The sequence below is a fragment of the Chlorocebus sabaeus genome, unplaced genomic scaffold (genome assembly GCF_047675955.1).
Source record: "Chlorocebus sabaeus isolate Y175 unplaced genomic scaffold, mChlSab1.0.hap1 unalloc_scaffold_835, whole genome shotgun sequence".
NCBI classification, from domain to species: domain Eukaryota; kingdom Metazoa; phylum Chordata; class Mammalia; order Primates; family Cercopithecidae; genus Chlorocebus; species Chlorocebus sabaeus.
The window spans coordinates 1-19294 of NW_027328187.1; the positions used below are offsets into that span (position 1 = coordinate 1).

At 52.9% G+C, this 19294-nt stretch overlaps 2 long non-coding RNA genes and 1 other non-coding gene across 3 annotated transcripts; 2 read left to right on the plus strand and 1 right to left on the minus strand.

The window, feature by feature from the left end:
• Positions 1-10: 10 nt before the first annotated feature.
• On the plus strand, positions 11-2437 carry LOC140711370 (uncharacterized). Its single transcript, XR_012092547.1, has 2 exons — positions 11-1068; positions 1711-2437. It is a non-coding gene; the product is annotated as an uncharacterized lncRNA (long non-coding RNA).
• An 8011-nt stretch (positions 2438-10448) lies between these two features.
• Positions 10449-10639, minus strand: LOC140711377 (U2 spliceosomal RNA). The gene has a single exon (XR_012092555.1). It is a non-coding gene; the product is annotated as a U2 spliceosomal RNA (small nuclear RNA).
• A 204-nt stretch (positions 10640-10843) lies between these two features.
• Positions 10844-15789, plus strand: LOC140711371 (uncharacterized). Its single transcript, XR_012092548.1, has 2 exons — positions 10844-11819; positions 12463-15789. It is a non-coding gene; the product is annotated as an uncharacterized lncRNA (long non-coding RNA).
• Positions 15790-19294: the final 3505 nt, after the last annotated feature.

The following is a 19294-nucleotide window of genomic DNA, read 5'->3' on the forward strand; positions in this document are numbered from 1 at the left end:
TGGACGCCGTTACACACTCGGGCTCATTTCTTATTCTCCACCTTTGAAAAGGGAAATCTTACACCCGTGCTTGGATCCGGCGTTCCCCGGCTTTCATTACAAATTTGCATACCCCGCCCTTTCACGGAGGGCGCGGCCTCCGCGGTTGACTCCGCCCCCGGGGCCGCCTCTGCCTGGGGGAGCCGGGGCTCCGCTGGGGGCGACTTCCTGGTTTCTATCCAGCCGGCGCGAAGACAGAACCGAAGGAGACTGGGGGCGAAGGCGACAGGGGTCTGTGGAAGAGAGCGCTCGGCGGAGAGCGGTCCACGTTTTCCTGGAGAAAGACGAGGTCCCAGGGCAGGAGCCCGGGTGGCGCCGGGCCTTTACTTCGTCACCGGCGGGCGGGGAGACCGGCCTCGTACCCGCCGGACGTGGGGCCCATTCAGGGAAGGACGCCGGACGTGGGGCCCATTCAGGGAGTCAGGGAAGCCGAAGGCCTGGCGGGGCTTCGGGGAGCAGGGGCTGGAGTTCCTCTGCCGGGCAGGAGGCTGACACCAGACACCCGGCAGAGGGAGGCGGCGCGTGGATGGCGAGGGCCCGGCAAGGATTCTCCCCAGCCCCTGTGCCTGCCTCTCCTGTGGCTTCTGTGCACGGACCGTGTCCTGTGCTGTGCAGGGAAAGCTGCCTCTCTGCTCGGGACGTGGATTCCTTTCACCTCCTCCTCGCCTGGCTACTCCTGACGCAGGTTGTCAGGACTCCGCTTGGCTGTCACCCGTCCAGGAAGCCTCCCTTAATTAAGGGCCCTGGGCACCCACCCCATATGTGACTAGCAGACCTCCTATGTATTTCGTCGCACCCCCCTTGTTTATATCAACTATTCCACTCACCACCCTTCTGGGCAATCCTTTATCTCCCCCTCTGAAATCCCATCACTGAGGGCTGGGACCCCTCCTCAGTACTTATCCCTGTTTCCCGGCGCTACTCTGGTGCCTGGCGTGTGGAAGGCGCTCAGTAAACGTTTGTGGAGCGAAGAAACGACGCAAACGTGATGAGCGCGACAGCCCGAAACAGAGAAGACGCAGTTAGGAGGTTACTGGCCCCGCGCGGGGGTATAGGGGGAAGGTCGGGCTCGGGGTGGCAGGACACCAGAGGGCAGGGGTGACTGCCGGGGTGCTCTTGCGGGAGGATGGGCGTCAAGGTCCCCGGCAAGGTTGCGATAAAGTTTCTCTCCGAGGCACAGACTGCCGCCTGCGGGGTCAGCATGTACCTCTCCCTTCCTCCTTCCTAACCCAGCTTCGGCGGAGAGCTGAGGGCTGAGGGCTTTAGGCGCATTACCTCCAACATTTATTTCACTCGAGGGCCCAAGGCCGTAAGAGGTGGGCCTTATCATTAGCCACGGCCCCGGGGTTAGGGTGAGGCCTGAAACTCCTCCAGGGCGGAATTTCAGGGGGTGCCCCCCCCCCCCCCGCCCCAAACCCTTCGGCAATCAACACAAACTATAGTTCAATGCAATATATCTCACCTTGTGGGCGGCAAGCCACCCAGGGGCCGAGGCAAGAGACTGAAGGCACAAGCTGTTCCAGTATAGTAAAGAAAATAATCAGAATAAGAAAAGTTATACCAGAAATAGGATACAGATATGATTGTAGATGACTATTACTAATCATTAGTCTGCAGCGTTACTCTTGGTTCTATTACTGTAAGAATCTCTGTTCTGTTGTTTTAACCTAGGGAAAACCGGGCCGTAGAGAGTTAGCAGCCGGAGGGACACGGTGAGAGGTGACCAGAAGACAAGAGTGTGAGCCCTCGGTCACGCCCGGATAAGGGCCGCTCCAGGGCTCCTTGGTCTAGCGGTAACGCCAGTGCCTGGGAAGGCTCTCGTTACTTAACAGACCTTGGTCTAGCGGTAGCGCCAGTGCCCGGGAAGGCACCCGTAACTTAGCACACCGGGAAAGGGAATCTCCCTTTCTCCAGGGGAGATGGAGAACACTCTGCTCCAGCACCTCTTGTGGGAGGCCTGACATTAGCCAGGGCTGCCCTCAGTCATCCGGAGGCTGGACCGTCTCCCTGGGATGCTGTGCTTCATTCAGTGGTCACGCTCCTTGTTCACTTTCACGTTCCGCCTGTACACCTGGCTCCTCCTTTTAAGTTCTTAGAAGATAGCAGTAGCAGACTTAGTAAAAGTACTAAAGTCTTTGATCCTTCTGATAAGTGCGTAGAAGAAATGCTGACGTATGCCGTCCTCCCTCTCCGCCTCGGCTATCACAAAGGGAAAGACCCCCTGTCCAGTGGACACGTGACTCGCGTGACCTCTCAATCATTTGAGATGACTCACACCCCTTACCCTGCCCCCTTGCCTCGAATACAATAAATAGCAGCCCGTCCAGGCATTCGGGGCCACTACCGGTCTCCGCGCTTGGTGGCAGTGGTCCCCCGGGCCCAGCTGTCTTTCATCCTGTCTCTGCGTCTTGTGTCTTTATTTCTACGATCTCTCGTCTCCGCACACGAAGAGAAAACCCACAGGCCCCGTAGGGCTGGACCCTACATCTGGCACCCAACGAGGATGTCTCTCTCGCTGTGTGAAGGTGCACTTTGAGCGCGGAACTCAGCGGAGGACTACCGACGACAGATTCCTGAGGCTTGCGGTCAATAAGCTTGGTGGTAAGCTTGGGCCCTCAGAGTATCCCGGGGACACCATGCGACAGGCCGGTACCAAGTACTCGGCTTATTTAAATGTTATAAAAACTCTGCTTAAAGAAGGAGGTGTAAAACTTTCTACTAATAAGTGAATTAAACCAGTTCGAGGTCGTAGATCTCCTTTACCCTTGGTTTGCTACTGAGGGAACTTCAGAACTCAAACGTTGGGATGAAACTGGCCGACAATTTAAAATTGCTCATAAAGGGGGACATGTTATTCCGCCCACTATTTGGCCAATCTGGGCTTCGGTTCGCTCTGTCCTAGACTCCTTGCAGACTCGGGTAGACAACGTGGAGGCTGATCCCTCTTTCGTCTCCTCTGAGGAGGATGAGGAAATTCTCAGTTCTCTTTCCCCTGAGGATACTGCACAGATTGAGGCCGTGATTCTACAGACGGACCTCCATTCTGACATTCCTTGGGCCCCGCCGCCCACACCAGAGCCTGCCGTGCCCCCATCATCACTTTACCATGAACTTTCAAATGATGTCCTTGCCCCCAACCAGCAGAATCCAACTGAAATATACTATCCACAGCCGTCGTGGCCGGACCCTCCTATCTTTCCTCAGCCCTGCTACAGGGCCCCCCACCTTCCAGCTACACAGCCCGGAAAGGAGGCTATACAGCCTGAAAAAGAGGCTCTAAACTACGTTTCTATGCAGCCTGGTACGCAGGCTCTCAATTCTCAGCCCGCCAGTGAGGCTCTCAACACTGTCTCTGTTCAGCCCTGCCGCAGGGCCCTCCACCTTCCGCCCGTTCGGCCCGGTAACCCGGTAACGAGGGCCTCGACCCTATCCCTACTCAACCTGGTTATCCGTCTCTCACGTCTGCTTCTCCTTCGGAGTATCAGGCTCGCTTGAAGCCTGTCCTGCAGTTACCGCCGGCAGCCTGGACTTCAGGCCCCTGAAAGACCTGCTCAGCAGGTACTCGCGCCTCCACCTGGCTTACAGGTTCTCAATTCTTCCTCTATTCCAAACCCTCATTTCTTTTCTGCTTCTGGTCCGGTCGCCACTGCCGTTGCCGCCACCACCATGGCCGCTCACGAGCAACAAATCACATACATTCCTTAAAATGATACTCCTCTTATGAGGGCCATCTCTCAGGCAAGGGAATATGGGGATCCCGAAGCCTGGCAATTTCCTGTAATTTTACAACCTCCGATGCCTGCCGCCTCCGTCCCTGAGGCGCAGGATCAGCCACAGCCCGCTGATCCTGCCCAGCAGGTGGCTGAGCCCGCGGCTCCTCAGGCTCCTCAAGCTCCGCAGCCTGACGGTCAGGCTCCTCAGGCAGGCAGATCAGCAGGCTCCACAACTGCCTGCGGCGCAGCCAGTTCCAGGTACACCTGCAGTCCAGGCAGTAGTCCAACCAGATCGTCTTCATCCAGGCCAGGTCCAGCTACGCCCTGCTTCTTGGGAGAGTTTTTCTTCTAAATTCCTCAAAGATTTCAAAGAATCAGTGAAGCAATACGGCACCAACTCCCCTTTTGTCCGGTCCACATTAAAAGCTCTCGCAGAAGATAAACAGCAGTTTGGTGCCTTGTGATTGGTAAATTCTAGCAAAATCAGTACTATCTAAATCCCAGTATTTACAATTCAGGACTTGGTGGGTCGATGCTGTCCAGGATCGAGTTCAGCTTAATCGAGGCTCTAATCCTCCTGTTAATGTTGCAGCTGACCAGTTATTGGGAATGGGACAATGGCCTGCAACTACAAATCAAACTATACTAAATGATGAGGTCATTCAACAGCTTCGCAAATGCTGCCTGTATACTAATAATAGCGCACTTATACCAGTCCCTAACGATGACAGGTTTCCCGCTCAACCAGAGGAAAAGGGTATGCAGTTTAATTTGTCAATTGGATATAAATTCCCGCCATTGTGCGTAGCAATGTCACCTGGCTGCTTGGCTTTCTCTAATCAAAATTGGATGTGGACCGTACCATCCTCTAGTAATGATTCTTATGAAGTACATAACGTGTTCAGTAGTAATTCTTTTCAGATCATGGCTGTTGAACTTAATCCTCATGAGGAATGGAGAGTTCCCGTCACCACCAAAAATAATACAACAAAAGGACTGCCAGACTGTTCAAGAGAACCTACCAAGGGAACTTGTTTAGTGAACTCAATTATATGGAATGACTGTAATGCTCCAAAAGCCGTACGTAGTGTTACGAAGCCTAGTTACAGGAGCTGTTATTGACTGGGCTCCAAGAGGGTATTATTGGCGGAACTACTCCGGCCAAAATACCCAATGCTCTGAGTTCAATTATTTGATGCATCACGTACAAGATGGATGGCAGTCCTGCAGGTTGAGGGAATGGGTGTCTCCTTCCCCATTCAGATGGATGGACTCAGGAGTCGTTCCTCCTAGACCAAAAACGATTCATCCTATGGTTACCCCCAGAACATCCTCGATTACGGAAATTAGCTGCGGCCACGACCGGAATCAGACTATGGGACGCTACCTACCAAATCTCTCCCACCAATACCCAAATACCCATATTTAAAGTCACTGTAATGTCAGAACAGGTAATACCTATCAGGAGCCTATGAGGCATAACCCCCTTATATGCTGTTAGTTGGAATTATAAATGTCACTCCCAGTAGACAAACTATAGAATGTGATGATTGCAAACTCTTCACATGTATTGACGCCCCTTTTGATCCCAGAACAAGTATTCTCCTGGTGAGGGCTGGGCGGGGGGGTGGGTATGGATACCAGTTTCCTTACACCGTCCACGGGAGTCTTCTCCCTCTATTCACATAGTCAATGAAGTTCTTAAACGTACCCTTCAGACAACTAAGAGGTTCATCTTTACTCTTACTGCAGTCGTTGCGGGATTAATTGCGGTTACTGCCACAGCAGCGGCCGCTGGACTTGCTATCCACAATTCTGTCCAGACCGCTCAATATGTGGAAGCATGGCAGAAAAACTCCACTAGACTCCGGAATTCTCAAGCTCAGGCTGACCAAAAATTGGCCAATCAAATTAACGATCTCCGCCAGAGTATGATATGGCTGGGAGGCAGAGTTATGAATTTGGAACACCGTATGCAATTACAATGTGATCGGAATACTTCTGATTATTACATAAGGCCTTATGCTTATAATAAAGATCAGCATAGCTGGAAAAAGTCATGAGACTTAAATTTAAAAGCCTGGGATGATAACTGAACGTTAGGTACCTCAAAACTTAAAGAACAAATTTTTGAGGACTCGCAGGCTCACTTAACTACCATTCCTGGATCAGACATCTTTGAAGGAATAACCAAAGGGTTATCTGATCTAAATCCCTTTAAATGGATCAAACCCCTCAGAAGATCACCGTTGTCTTTGGCATTATTAACATCGGTACGTTTATGTTGGCTGCTTTTAGTCTGCGGATGTCTCCGAGGAGTCCGAGGACAAGTCTGAAGTCAACGACAAGCAATGATGGCAGTGACGATCCTAGTCAATAAAAAGGGGGGCGATGGGGGCGGTAAGACAGCCAGGTGCCGAGGCAAGAGGCTGAAGCCACAAGCTGTTCCAGTATAATAAAGAAAATAATTAGAATAAGAAAAGTGATACTAGAAATAGGATACAGATATGATTATATGTGAACAGTATTAATCATTAGTTTGTAGTATGACTCTCTGTTCCGTGATTATAATAATCTCCATTCTCTTATTATAACCTAGGAAAAACCAGGCCATACAGAGTTAGGAGCGGAAGGGACACAGTGAGAGGTGACCAGAAGACAAGAGTGTGAGCCCTCGGTCACGCCCAGATAAAAGCCGCTTGAGGGCTCCTTGGTGTGGCGGTAGCGCCAGTGCCTGGGAAGGCACCCGTTACTTAGCACACCGGGAAAGGGAATCTCCGTTTCTCCAGGGGAGTTAGAGAACACTCTGCTCCACCACCTCTTGTGGGAGGCCTGACATTAGCCAGGCGTGCCCGCAGTCGTCCGGAAGCTTAAACGTCTCCCTGTGATGCTGTGCTTCGGTGGTCACGCTCCGTGTTCACTTTCATGTTCCGCCTGTGCACCTGGCTCTTCCTTTTGAGTTCTTAGAAGAGAGCAGTGGCAGAATTAGTAAAAGGACTAAAGTCTTTGATCTTTCTGATAAGTGCATAGAAGAAATGCTGACGTTTGCTGTCCTCCCTCTCCACCTCGGCTACCACAAAGGGAAAGGCCCCCCTGTCCCGTGGACACGTGACTCGCGTGACCTATCAATCAATCATCTGAGATGACTCACACTCCTTACCCTGCCCCCTTGCCTTGAATGCAATAAATAGCAGCGCCGTCCAGGCATTGGGGGCCACTACGGTCTCCGCGCTTTGGTGGCAGTGGTCCCCCGGGCCCAGCTGTCTTTCTTCCTATCTCTTTGTCTTGCGTCTTTATTTCTACGATCTCTCGTCTCCGCACACGAAGAGAAAACCCACAGACCCGGTAGAGCTGGACCCTACATTATCTCGATTATAAGATAATCGAGATATTCACGTGGACTACTGAATCTTTCGGTGCCCCCTTACTATTTTGCTTTCTCCCACCGGCGAGTGTTTCCCTCATTTTGACGCCATCCCAACCTCCGCCGCCCTGTCTTGTCATCTCCATTCTACTGCCCAGCACAGTGCACTATGGCAGCCGCTAGCCACAGGTATCTAGGGAGCCCTGGAAATGTGGTCAGTTCTAATGGAGCTTTGCTTTAAGATGGGATTTTGAAGACAGGATGAGTACAACTCTCACAATTTTTTTTTTTTTTTTTTCTGACGGAGGTTCCGCTCTTGTTACCCAGGCTTGGAGTCCAATGGCGCGATCTGGGCTCACCGCAGCCTCCGCCTCCCGGGTTCAAGCGATTCTCCTGCCTCGGCCTCCCGAGTAGCTGGGACTAGAGGCATGCGCCACCACGCCCGGCTAAGTTTGTATTTTTAGTACAGACGGGGTTTCTCCATGTTGGTCAGGCTGGTCTCCAACTCCCTACCTCTGGTGATCTGCCCAGCTGCCGCCTCCCAAAGTGTTGGGATTACAGGCGTGAGCCACCGCGCCCAGGTTTTTTGTTGCTGTTTGTTTGTTTTTGTTTTGTTTTGTTTTGTTTTTTCTTGAGACAAAGTCTTGCTCTGTCACTCAGGCTGGAGTGCAGTGGCGCGATCTCAGCTCAGTGCAGCCTCTACCTCCCGGGTTCCAGCGATTCTCCTGCGTCAGCCTCCCGGGTAACTGGGATTACAGGCGTACTCCACCACGCCTGGCTAATTTTTGTATTTTTCGGGGGCTTTCGCCACGTTGGCCAGGCTGGTCTCGAGCTCCTGACCTCAGGCGATCCGCCCGCCTGGGCCTCCCAAAGCGCTGGGATCACAGATGTAAGCCACGGCGCCGGGTTCTTTAATTCTGTCTTTATTTTCTGAGACAGAGTCTCGCTCGAATGCTCAGGTTGGACTGGAATGGCGTGATCTAGGCTCGCTGAAACTTCCGCCTCCCGGGTTCAAGCGATTCTCCTGTCTCAGCCTCCCGAGTAGCTGGGATTATGGACGCACAGCACCACGCCCGGCTAATTTTTGTGGTTTTTGTGTCTTCTGTCTTCTGCTCTTCAGTACTGCATAGAGCCGCAGAAGACTAGTGGGTCGAATAAACAGCCCCTCTTGCAGCAGTTGTTGATCACAGGGCTGCCCCTGCTACTCATCCTGTGTCTCTCCTCCAAATCCCCCCTCCTCCTCAGCTATCACCTCTGCCGATACTGGTGGTTTCCCTGGGTACCGTGAACCAAACTCTCATCCCTGAGGGGCCTAGGCCCGCCGTGGCCACGCCCTTCTCAAGTCAGGGTTCCCGCACATTCACAGTTACAGGTGGCCCTGGGAGCAACACCTGGCACCCAAACAGATCACCAGAGTCCACACGTAGTCCACCTGCCCTCCCTGCATGAGATCAGCTCTTCCTCCTCCCGATGATAGATCAGGGTCAATGATCCCTGCCAAGATGGCCACTGCTCCAGCCTGCTGCTCCAACCTGTCCAGCCACAGCTGTAGCCTGAAGGCTTGAAGTTCAATGGGACCCTCTCCCGCTTTCTACAAACTGCTTCCTTTATTTTTATGTTTATTGATTTGGGATGGGGTCTGGCTCCGTCACCCAGGCTGGAGTGCAGCGGTGCAGTCACTGCTCAGTGCAGCATCCACCTCCCAGCCTCCATCCATCCTCCTGCCTCAGCCTCCGGAATAGCTGGGGTGCAGATACGCCCCAGCCCGAACAGGGTTTCACTAGGTTGTCTGGGCTCTTTCTTTGTGTGTGTGTGTGTGTGTGTGTGTGTGTGTGTGTGTGTGTCTTTGTTTGTTTGTTTGTTTGTTTGTTTGTTTGTTTCGAGACGGGGCTCCGGCTCTGCAGCCGGGGCTGCAGTGCAATGGCGTGATCTCACCTCACCTCACCTCACCTCACTGCGGCCTTCTGGGCTCCGGCGATCCTCCCAGTGTGCCCGGCCTGAAGACAGCCTTCAGAGAAAGAAGCAGGGGGAGTTTTGCGGAGGACAGACAAGATTTCTGGAGTTTGGAAAGGGTGAGAGATTGGGTCAGCAAAAGGAACATTCCGATCTTTATGTTGGGATGCAATTTATAGATACAGGGATGCGACCCAAAAGAGCCGGCAGAGATTTGTCATCACGGTTGCAAGGCAACTGCCGGTGGCTGATCCCGTAAACGATGTGCATACCTAGAACGGAGCCTACAGATGCATCAAGCATGAACGGTGGAGCCACGATGCTTGGACTGGAGTTCTGCTCCTGTGCGTTCCCCGATACATGGCTTATATTACCTGCACCTCAGTTTTTCCTGGGCAAAAACGGAAGCGTGTTGCCGGTGCGTTGGCACCTGCCTTCAAGTGCCAGCTACTCAGCGGGCCGAAGAGGAAGAAGTTCCTACTAGAAAGACACATGGACACGCATGTTGATTTACAGTAGCAAAGACTTGGAACCAACTCGAATGCCCATCAGCGATAGGCTGGATAAGGAAAACGTGGCACGTATACACCATGGAATTACTAGGCAGCCATAAAAAAGGATGAGTTCATGTCCTTCATTCTCAGCAGACTGACACAGGAACCGAAACCCAAACACCGCACGTTCTCACTCCTAAGTGGGAGTTGAACGGTGAGAACACATGGACACAGGGAGGGGAACATCACACACCTGGCCCTGGCGGGGCGTGGGGTGCAAGGGGAGAGAGAGCATTAGAACAAATACCCAACGCATGCAGGGCTTCAAACCTTGATGACTGGTTGATAGGTGCAGCAAAGCACCGTGGCACACGTATACCTATGTTCCAAACGTGCACGTCCTGCACATGTACTCCAGAACTTGGGGGGGACGGAGGGGGGGAAACCAAAAAGGAGGGGGAGACAGAGACAGAGAGAGACAGAGAGAGACAGAGAGAGGAAGGAAGGAAGGAAGGAAGGAAGGAAGCAGGCAGGCAGGCAGGCAGGCAGGCAGGCAGTGAGTTCAGTTCCGGGTGGATCCCATTCCCTTAAAAGGTCACCACCACTCGACTGCCAAGCTGAGATCTAACGACCTCCATAAAGGAGTAGTCGGTCGGCTGCGGGGGGTCGGGTCGTAGGCTTCCCAAAGCGCTGCAGTCACGGCGTAAACGGAAGCGTGCCGCAAGGCCTACCGTCTGCCGGCCGCAGGTCAGAAACCCCATGGTACTCCAACGAGCAGGTAACCCGGCAAGCCGGCGTAGCACACATGCTTGGCGTGCAAGCCGTCCCGCCCACTCGCTCTCTCTTTCTCTCCCTCTACTTTTAGCAAACGCGTTGTATCCCCAGAGGGGGTGCACCGTTCCTGGAAGTACTGCAATACCAGGTCGATGCGTGGAGTGGACGGAGCAAGCTCCTATTCCATCTCCCTGCTCCAAAAGTCCATTTAATATATTGTCCTCGGATAGAGGACGTATCAGATATTAAACTGATAAGAACAGATACTACACTTGATCTTAGCCAAAAGGCCGAGAAGCGATGCCGTCGCCTTCGCGCCCGCCGTCACCGTCCCACTCTCATCCACATTCAAGTCGCGGTGAGAGCCCCACTCTCGCTCCTTCCCCCATCCCCTCTGTCTCTTCCACCCCACTATGGACGCCGTTACACACTCGGGCTCATTTCTTATTCTCCACCTTTGAAAAGGGAAATCTTACACCCGTGCTTGGATCCGGCGTTCCCCGGCTTTCATTACAAATTTGCATACCCCGCCCTTTCACGGAGGGCGCGGCCTCCGCGGTTGACTCCGCCCCCGGGGCCGCCTCTGCCTGGGGGAGCCGGGGCTCCGCTGGGGGCGACTTCCTGGTTTCTATCCAGCCGGCGCGAAGACAGAACCGAAGGAGACTGGGGGCGAAGGCGACAGGGGTCTGTGGAAGAGAGCGCTCGGCGGAGAGCGGTCCACGTTTTCCTGGAGAAAGACGAGGTCCCAGGGCAGGAGCCCGGGTGGCGCCGGGCCTTTACTTCGTCACCGGCGGGCGGGGAGACCGGCCTCGTACCCGCCGGACGTGGGGCCCATTCAGGGAAGGACGCCGGACGTGGGGCCCATTCAGGGAGTCAGGGAAGCCGAAGGCCTGGCGGGGCTTCGGGGAGCAGGGGCTGGAGTTCCTCTGCCGGGCAGGAGGCTGACACCAGACACCCGGCAGAGGGAGGCGGCGCGTGGATGGCGAGGGCCCGGCAAGGATTCTCCCCAGCCCCTGTGCCTGCCTCTCCTGTGGCTTCTGTGCACGGACCGTGTCCTGTGCTGTGCAGGGAAAGCTGCCTCTCTGCTCGGGACGTGGATTCCTTTCACCTCCTCCTCGCCTGGCTACTCCTGACGCAGGTTGTCAGGACTCCGCTTGGCTGTCACCCGTCCAGGAAGCCTCCCTTAATTAAGGGCCCTGGGCACCCACCCCATATGTGACTAGCAGACCTCCTATGTATTTCGTCGCACCCCCCTTGTTTATATCAACTATTCCACTCACCACCCTTCTGGGCAATCCTTTATCTCCCCCTCTGAAATCCCATCACTGAGGGCTGGGACCCCTCCTCAGTACTTATCCCTGTTTCCCGGCGCTACTCTGGTGCCTGGCGTGTGGAAGGCGCTCAGTAAACGTTTGTGGAGCGAAGAAACGACGCAAACGTGATGAGCGCGACAGCCCGAAACAGAGAAGACGCAGTTAGGAGGTTACTGGCCCCGCGCGGGGGTATAGGGGGAAGGTCGGGCTCGGGGTGGCAGGACACCAGAGGGCAGGGGTGACTGCCGGGGTGCTCTTGCGGGAGGATGGGCGTCAAGGTCCCCGGCAAGGTTGCGATAAAGTTTCTCTCCGAGGCACAGACTGCCGCCTGCGGGGTCAGCATGTACCTCTCCCTTCCTCCTTCCTAACCCAGCTTCGGCGGAGAGCTGAGGGCTGAGGGCTTTAGGCGCATTACCTCCAACATTTATTTCACTCGAGGGCCCAAGGCCGTAAGAGGTGGGCCTTATCATTAGCCACGGCCCCGGGGTTAGGGTGAGGCCTGAAACTCCTCCAGGGCGGAATTTCAGGGGGTGCCCCCCCCCCCCCCCGCCCCAAACCCTTCGGCAATCAACACAAACTATAGTTCAATGCAATATATCTCACCTTGTGGGCGGCAAGCCACCCAGGGGCCGAGGCAAGAGACTGAAGGCACAAGCTGTTCCAGTATAGTAAAGAAAATAATCAGAATAAGAAAAGTTATACCAGAAATAGGATACAGATATGATTGTAGATGACTATTACTAATCATTAGTCTGCAGCGTTACTCTTGGTTCTATTACTGTAAGAATCTCTGTTCTGTTGTTTTAACCTAGGGAAAACCGGGCCGTAGAGAGTTAGCAGCCGGAGGGACACGGTGAGAGGTGACCAGAAGACAAGAGTGTGAGCCCTCGGTCACGCCCGGATAAGGGCCGCTCCAGGGCTCCTTGGTCTAGCGGTAACGCCAGTGCCTGGGAAGGCTCTCGTTACTTAACAGACCTTGGTCTAGCGGTAGCGCCAGTGCCCGGGAAGGCACCCGTAACTTAGCACACCGGGAAAGGGAATCTCCCTTTCTCCAGGGGAGATGGAGAACACTCTGCTCCAGCACCTCTTGTGGGAGGCCTGACATTAGCCAGGGCTGCCCTCAGTCATCCGGAGGCTGGACCGTCTCCCTGGGATGCTGTGCTTCATTCAGTGGTCACGCTCCTTGTTCACTTTCACGTTCCGCCTGTACACCTGGCTCCTCCTTTTAAGTTCTTAGAAGATAGCAGTAGCAGACTTAGTAAAAGTACTAAAGTCTTTGATCCTTCTGATAAGTGCGTAGAAGAAATGCTGACGTATGCCGTCCTCCCTCTCCGCCTCGGCTATCACAAAGGGAAAGACCCCCTGTCCAGTGGACACGTGACTCGCGTGACCTCTCAATCATTTGAGATGACTCACACCCCTTACCCTGCCCCCTTGCCTCGAATACAATAAATAGCAGCCCGTCCAGGCATTCGGGGCCACTACCGGTCTCCGCGCTTGGTGGCAGTGGTCCCCCGGGCCCAGCTGTCTTTCATCCTGTCTCTGCGTCTTGTGTCTTTATTTCTACGATCTCTCGTCTCCGCACACGAAGAGAAAACCCACAGGCCCCGTAGGGCTGGACCCTACATCTGGCACCCAACGAGGATGTCTCTCTCGCTGTGTGAAGGTGCACTTTGAGCGCGGAACTCAGCGGAGGACTACCGACGACAGATTCCTGAGGCTTGCGGTCAATAAGCTTGGTGGTAAGCTTGGGCCCTCAGAGTATCCCGGGGACACCATGCGACAGGCCGGTACCAAGTACTCGGCTTATTTAAATGTTATAAAAACTCTGCTTAAAGAAGGAGGTGTAAAACTTTCTACTAATAAGTGAATTAAACCAGTTCGAGGTCGTAGATCTCCTTTACCCTTGGTTTGCTACTGAGGGAACTTCAGAACTCAAACGTTGGGATGAAACTGGCCGACAATTTAAAATTGCTCATAAAGGGGGACATGTTATTCCGCCCACTATTTGGCCAATCTGGGCTTCGGTTCGCTCTGTCCTAGACTCCTTGCAGACTCGGGTAGACAACGTGGAGGCTGATCCCTCTTTCGTCTCCTCTGAGGAGGATGAGGAAATTCTCAGTTCTCTTTCCCCTGAGGATACTGCACAGATTGAGGCCGTGATTCTACAGACGGACCTCCATTCTGACATTCCTTGGGCCCCGCCGCCCACACCAGAGCCTGCCGTGCCCCCATCATCACTTTACCATGAACTTTCAAATGATGTCCTTGCCCCCAACCAGCAGAATCCAACCGAAATATACTATCCACAGCCGTCGTGGCCGGACCCTCCTATCTTTCCTCAGCCCTGCTACAGGGCCCCCCACCTTCCAGCTACACAGCCCGGAAAGGAGGCTATACAGCCTGAAAAAGAGGCTCTAAACTACGTTTCTATGCAGCCTGGTACGCAGGCTCTCAATTCTCAGCCCGCCAGTGAGGCTCTCAACACTGTCTCTGTTCAGCCCTGCCGCAGGGCCCTCCACCTTCCGCCCGTTCGGCCCGGTAACCCGGTAACGAGGGCCTCGACCCTATCCCTACTCAACCTGGTTATCCGTCTCTCACGTCTGCTTCTCCTTCGGAGTATCAGGCTCGCTTGAAGCCTGTCCTGCAGTTACCGCCGGCAGCCTGGACTTCAGGCCCCTGAAAGACCTGCTCAGCAGGTACTCGCGCCTCCACCTGGCTTACAGGTTCTCAATTCTTCCTCTATTCCAAACCCTCATTTCTTTTCTGCTTCTGGTCCGGTCGCCACTGCCGTTGCCGCCACCACCATGGCCGCTCACGAGCAACAAATCACATACATTCCTTAAAATGATACTCCTCTTATGAGGGCCATCTCTCAGGCAAGGGAATATGGGGATCCCGAAGCCTGGCAATTTCCTGTAATTTTACAACCTCCGATGCCTGCCGCCTCCGTCCCTGAGGCGCAGGATCAGCCACAGCCCGCTGATCCTGCCCAGCAGGTGGCTGAGCCCGCGGCTCCTCAGGCTCCTCAAGCTCCGCAGCCTGACGGTCAGGCTCCTCAGGCAGGCAGATCAGCAGGCTCCACAACTGCCTGCGGCGCAGCCAGTTCCAGGTACACCTGCAGTCCAGGCAGTAGTCCAACCAGATCGTCTTCATCCAGGCCAGGTCCAGCTACGCCCTGCTTCTTGGGAGAGTTTTTCTTCTAAATTCCTCAAAGATTTCAAAGAATCAGTGAAGCAATACGGCACCAACTCCCCTTTTGTCCGGTCCACATTAAAAGCTCTCGCAGAAGATAAACAGCAGTTTGGTGCCTTGTGATTGGTAAATTCTAGCAAAATCAGTACTATCTAAATCCCAGTATTTACAATTCAGGACTTGGTGGGTCGATGCTGTCCAGGATCGAGTTCAGCTTAATCGAGGCTCTAATCCTCCTGTTAATGTTGCAGCTGAGCAGTTATTGGGAATGGGACAATGGCCTGCAACTACAAATCAAACTATACTAAATGATGAGGTCATTCAACAGCTTCGCAAATGCTGCCTGTATACTAATAATAGCGCACTTATACCAGTCCCTAACGATGACAGGTTTCCCGCTCAACCAGAGGAAAAGGGTATGCAGTTTAATTTGTCAATTGGATATAAATTCCCGCCATTGTGCGTAGCAATGTCACCTGGCTGCTTGGCTTTCTCTAATCAAAATTGGATGTGGACCGTACCATCCTCTAGTAATGATTCTTATGAAGTACATAACGTGTTCAGTAGTAATTCTTTTCAGATCATGGCTGTTGAACTTAATCCTCATGAGGAATGGAGAGTTCCCGTCACCACCAAAAATAATACAACAAAAGGACTGCCAGACTGTTCAAGAGAACCTACCAAGGGAACTTGTTTAGTGAACTCAATTATATGGAATGACTGTAATGCTCCAAAAGCCGTACGTAGTGTTACGAAGCCTAGTTACAGGAGCTGTTATTGACTGGGCTCCAAGAGGGTATTATTGGCGGAACTACTCCGGCCAAAATACCCAATGCTCTGAGTTCAATTATTTGATGCATCACGTACAAGATGGATGGCAGTCCTGCAGGTTGAGGGAATGGGTGTCTCCTTCCCCATTCAGATGGATGGACTCAGGAGTCGTTCCTCCTAGACCAAAAACGATTCATCCTATGGTTACCCCCAGAACATCCTCGATTACGGAAATTAGCTGCGGCCACGACCGGAATCAGACTATGGGACGCTACCTACCAAATCTCTCCCACCAATACCCAAATACCCATATTTAAAGTCACTGTAATGTCAGAACAGGTAATACCTATCAGGAGCCTATGAGGCATAACCCCCTTATATGCTGTTAGTTGGAATTATAAATGTCACTCCCAGTAGACAAACTATAGAATGTGATGATTGCAAACTCTTCACATGTATTGACGCCCCTTTTGATCCCAGAACAAGTATTCTCCTGGTGAGGGCTGGGCGGGGGGGTGGGTATGGATACCAGTTTCCTTACACCGTCCACGGGAGTCTTCTCCCTCTATTCACATAGTCAATGAAGTTCTTAAACGTACCCTTCAGACAACTAAGAGGTTCATCTTTACTCTTACTGCAGTCGTTGCGGGATTAATTGCGGTTACTGCCACAGCAGCGGCCGCTGGACTTGCTATCCACAATTCTGTCCAGACCGCTCAATATGTGGAAGCATGGCAGAAAAACTCCACTAGACTCCGGAATTCTCAAGCTCAGGCTGACCAAAAATTGGCCAATCAAATTAACGATCTCCGCCAGAGTATGATATGGCTGGGAGGCAGAGTTATGAATTTGGAACACCGTATGCAATTACAATGTGATCGGAATACTTCTGATTATTACATAAGGCCTTATGCTTATAATAAAGATCAGCATAGCTGGAAAAAGTCATGAGACTTAAATTTAAAAGCCTGGGATGATAACTGAACGTTAGGTACCTCAAAACTTAAAGAACAAATTTTTGAGGACTCGCAGGCTCACTTAACTACCATTCCTGGATCAGACATCTTTGAAGGAATAACCAAAGGGTTATCTGATCTAAATCCCTTTAAATGGATCAAACCCCTCAGAAGATCACCGTTGTCTTTGGCATTATTAACATCGGTACGTTTATGTTGGCTGCTTTTAGTCTGCGGATGTCTCCGAGGAGTCCGAGGACAAGTCTGAAGTCAACGACAAGCAATGATGGCAGTGACGATCCTAGTCAATAAAAAGGGGGGCGATGGGGGCGGTAAGACAGCCAGGTGCCGAGGCAAGAGGCTGAAGCCACAAGCTGTTCCAGTATAATAAAGAAAATAATTAGAATAAGAAAAGTGATACTAGAAATAGGATACAGATATGATTATATGTGAACAGTATTAATCATTAGTTTGTAGTATGACTCTCTGTTCCGTGATTATAATAATCTCCATTCTCTTATTATAACCTAGGAAAAACCAGGCCATACAGAGTTAGGAGCGGAAGGGACACAGTGAGAGGTGACCAGAAGACAAGAGTGTGAGCCCTCGGTCACGCCCAGATAAAAGCCGCTTGAGGGCTCCTTGGTGTGGCGGTAGCGCCAGTGCCTGGGAAGGCACCCGTTACTTAGCACACCGGGAAAGGGAATCTCCGTTTCTCCAGGGGAGTTAGAGAACACTCTGCTCCACCACCTCTTGTGGGAGGCCTGACATTAGCCAGGCGTGCCCGCAGTCGTCCGGAAGCTTAAACGTCTCCCTGTGATGCTGTGCTTCGGTGGTCACGCTCCGTGTTCACTTTCATGTTCCGCCTGTGCACCTGGCTCTTCCTTTTGAGTTCTTAGAAGAGAGCAGTGGCAGAATTAGTAAAAGGACTAAAGTCTTTGATCTTTCTGATAAGTGCATAGAAGAAATGCTGACGTTTGCTGTCCTCCCTCTCCACCTCGGCTACCACAAAGGGAAAGGCCCCCCTGTCCCGTGGACACGTGACTCGCGTGACCTATCAATCAATCATCTGAGATGACTCACACTCCTTACCCTGCCCCCTTGCCTTGAATGCAATAAATAGCAGCGCCGTCCAGGCATTGGGGGCCACTACGGTCTCCGCGCTTTGGTGGCAGTGGTCCCCCGGGCCCAGCTGTCTTTCTTCCTATCTCTTTGTCTTGCGTCTTTATTTCTACGATCTCTCGTCTCCGCACACGAAGAGAAAACCCACAGACCCGGTAGAGCTGGACCCTACATTATCTCGATTATAAGATAATCGAGATATTCACGTGGACTACTGAATCTTTCGGTGCCCCCTTACTATTTTGCTTTCTCCCACCGGCGAGTGTTTCCCTCATTTTGACGCCATCCCAACCTCCGCCGCCCTGTCTTGTCATCTCCATTCTACTGCCCAGCACAGTGCACTATGGCAGCCGCTAGCCACAGGTATCTAGGGAGCCCTGGAAATGTGGTCAGTTCTAATGGAGCTTTGCTTTAAGATGGGATTTTGAAGACAGGATGAGTACAACTCTCACAATTTTTTTTTTTTTTTTTTCTGACGGAGGTTCCGCTCTTGTTACCCAGGCTTGGAGTCCAATGGCGCGATCTGGGCTCACCGCAGCCTCCGCCTCCCGGGTTCAAGCGATTCTCCTGCCTCGGCCTCCCGAGTAGCTGGGACTAGAGGCATGCGCCACCACGCCCGGCTAAGTTTGTATTTTTAGTACAGACGGGGTTTCTCCATGTTGGTCAGGCTGGTCTCCAACTCCCTACCTCTGGTGATCTGCCCAGCTGCCGCCTCCCAAAGTGTTGGGATTACAGGCGTGAGCCACCGCGCCCAGGTTTTTTGTTGCTGTTTGTTTGTTTTTGTTTTGTTTTGTTTTGTTTTTTCTTGAGACAAAGTCTTGCTCTGTCACTCAGGCTGGAGTGCAGTGGCGCGATCTCAGCTCAGTGCAGCCTCTACCTCCCGGGTTCCAGCGATTCTCCTGCGTCAGCCTCCCGGGTAACTGGGATTACAGGCGTACTCCACCACGCCTGGCTAATTTTTGTATTTTTCGGGGGCTTTCGCCACGTTGGCCAGGCTGGTCTCGAGCTCCTGACCTCAGGCGATCCGCCCGCCTGGGCCTCCCAAAGCGCTGGGATCACAGATGTAAGCCACGGCGCCGGGTTCTTTAATTCTGTCTTTATTTTCTGAGACAGAGTCTCGCTCGAATGCTCAGGTTGGACTGGAATGGCGTGATCTAGGCTCGCTGAAACTTCCGCCTCCCGGGTTCAAGCGATTCTCCTGTCTCAGCCTCCCGAGTAGCTGGGATTATGGACGCACAGCACCACGCCCGGCTAATTTTTGTGGTTTTTGTGTCTTCTGTCTTCTGCTCTTCAGTACTGCATAGAGCCGCAGAAGACTAGTGGGTCGAATAAACAGCCCCTCTTGCAGCAGTTGTTGATCACAGGGCTGCCCCTGCTACTCATCCTGTGTCTCTCCTCCAAATCCCCCCTCCTCCTCAGCTATCACCTCTGCCGATACTGGTGGTTTCCCTGGGTACCGTGAACCAAACTCTCATCCCTGAGGGGCCTAGGCCCGCCGTGGCCACGCCCTTCTCAAGTCAGGGTTCCCGCACATTCACAGTTACAGGTGGCCCTGGGAGCAACACCTGGCACCCAAACAGATCACCAGAGTCCACACGTA